This window comes from Triticum aestivum, chromosome 2B (genome assembly GCF_018294505.1).
Source record: "Triticum aestivum cultivar Chinese Spring chromosome 2B, IWGSC CS RefSeq v2.1, whole genome shotgun sequence".
In the NCBI taxonomy this organism is placed as follows: domain Eukaryota; kingdom Viridiplantae; phylum Streptophyta; class Magnoliopsida; order Poales; family Poaceae; genus Triticum; species Triticum aestivum.
Genome location: NC_057798.1, coordinates 670,842,417 through 670,845,197, shown reverse-complemented (window position 1 = coordinate 670,845,197; position 2,781 = coordinate 670,842,417).

Sequence of the window (2,781 nt, the reverse complement as noted above, 5' to 3'; positions counted from 1 at the left end):
GATTCAGTAACGCGTAGCATGCAGTGCAATCGCTCGACTTGCTCGGGTTCAGTTAGAACCCAACGCCTCGCACCCACGCACGTGCGTGTACGACAGAAACGCACAAACCTCTGTGCATCGTTCGGCCCCTACCACCCACCGTAACCGGAAACACCCCAATATTTTCCTAGCCCTTACTTCTACCATGGTTTTTTCCGTCATGGACGGCCCAAAGAATGTCATGCAGCTACGTCTCTGGCCCGCCCAGGATGAAAAGCCCATTTTCTGTCATGATTTTTTGTCATAGAAGTAGGATCCCACCACATCTACGATGATACCGGGTTTTGTCACAATTATCGTCATAGAAATGTCATAAGTATGAAAGAAATTTTTTTCGTTCGGCCCAAAATGTCACAGATGTGTCTTTTTTTATAGTGCAAGGATCTCATGCATCTATTGTTAATGGCCTCTTAGCTAGTGGTCAGCGGTGAAGTCATAGTCATTTGCTCGGGGAAGTGATAATGATAAGAGTTTGTAGGCAACATCAACATTGTTTCTCTCATTAGTAGCGTATGCGAGAACTTTCTGGTAGTTAGGGCCCTGTTCGGTACCGCTCCGCTCCACAACTCCGGGAGTGGAGTTGGTGGAGTTGCAGTTCAAATCGGAGGAGTTGTGGTTTCCCCGCTCCGCAGATTCTGGGAGCGGGGATTACCGAATAAGACCTAGATTGGCCGGGGCTATTCTGTCTTGTCAGTGTGTTACCAAAAAAGTCTTTCACCCCGCTTTATAGATAAAGCACCGATCCACAAGCATCACGACGATACAAACTCACGCCACCACCACACACGACACACACACCCAAGGCAAGATACAAGGGTGCCGAGCACCGCCATACAACCCCAACAACTACCAAGCCACTACACATACGCGAGGATGATCCTCTTGGAGCCAACGGAGACCTCCAATCCTTCGAGGAGAGGTGAGACGGAAAACGACGGAACAAGGACTTCAAGATGGTGCCTCCTAGAAGGGAACAACCACTGATAGCCGCCACCATCCGATCCCAAAGATCGTGTTTTCACCCGGAGCAATTCGAAGGAGTAAGGGCACCGCGACGGAGCCTTCATGAAGGATACGGTGTCCACGAACGCCGCCACCGTCAGCCAATTCAAGATTGGGCAAGTGATGTACCCCGGCACGCCCACCCCTCCAACGCATCCTAGCTCCGCCAACCACCAGCGACCACCCACCACGTGGTCATGGCCGCTCGCCCGCGCCCGAGGCGCAAGTTCGGCCCTCGAACGCCGAGCGTCCCGCTGACAGGGGCGCCTCCCTGCATCCAGACACCCCCAAGACCGACCAAAGTGACCGACTTTGGGCCAAAGGGCACACCCGGCCAAATAGACCGCAACATACGTCCCGCCTCGAACAACACCGGAGCCGTGTCGGCCCACACATGGCCGGGGAACGAGGAGGAAGGGGAGCAGACGCATCTGGGTCGGCGCACCCCTGTGCCAGCGACGGGTGGCCTGAGCTCGTCGGCGCCTCCCATCCCTCCAGCCTGCCTTCCCACCGGACACCTCCTCTGCTGCCCCACCTCAGTGGCAAACACATCTCCACGCGAGGCCACCAACGTACACCCGCCCACCAGCAAGAAGAGACCCGAAGGACCGCCGCCAATCGCGAAGAAAGTCCACCGAGGAGCCCAACTGTGCTGCCTGCCATTGTCCAGCCGCCGTAGCCTCCGGATTCCGGCCGGCCCGCCGCTGCTGCGGCGCACCACCACCCGCCGTGGCCATGGCAGGGGCGGAGACCAGCAGCCTGCGCTGCCCAGCCCTAGATCTGGCCTCGACCTCGCCAATCCCGGCGACCAAGGCGCACCCTCCACCATCGCGTCGCCGTCGCCGACTAGCCCCGGTGCGTCGTCGTGCTACTGCGCCCGACGCCTAGCGCAGCACCCAGGCCTGGGTGAGCCGCCCAGCGCCTCGCCACCGGCGTGAGGGGACGAAGAGCGCCCCGCCGGCGCCGGCATCGGCCAGGCTTCACCCAGCCGCGCCCCCTGGCGGAGGCGAGGGAGGGGAAGAGGGACGCCCCACCGACGGCTAGGGTTTTCATCCGGTTTTTCGCTAATTACCTGTACAATTATCTTCTTCTTAATCTCTACTTCTAACGGAGTAGTTGGTAGTCTCCGTCGGTCAATTTTCGTCCCACTAAAGACGGTTAATTTTCGTCCTCCATCCCACCTCCCGCTACCCAGCGATCCCCCTTCCTCCCTCCAGACCAACCAAAAAAAAACGGCATGCTACCACAAGGCCCATTGTGAAACTCTACGGTTCAGCGACACAAAATCGTCCTAAAAAAACTAAGACGGTTAACCTACGAAAATTAGCCAGACGTCGCACCCTCCTGCCCTCGATGCACTTGCCCGAACGAATCGCCACCGTCATTCGTTCCTACGTCGCTCAATCCCCTCGCAGCCGCCGCCGATCCCCTCCCCCATCTCCGCCCGTAGCTGCCGCCCCCGCCACCTCCAGCCGCGGCCGTCGCGCCCACCTCCAGCCGCGGCCGCCGCCCCACCTCCAGCTCGACTCCACGATCCCCTTCCTATCGATCGCCCATGCCCCCACCGCTTCGCATCTGATCGCCACCAGCGCCCGTGCTCTTCCGGCCGCCGGCCGCCATGCAGTCCTCCACGCCGGACCTTCGCGTTGCGTTCCTCCGCGCGAGGCCGCCGCCGCTGCAGCAGCTCTCTCGGATCCAACACGAAGCTTGCGACGAAGGGCTTGGAGTTGACCGTGAGTG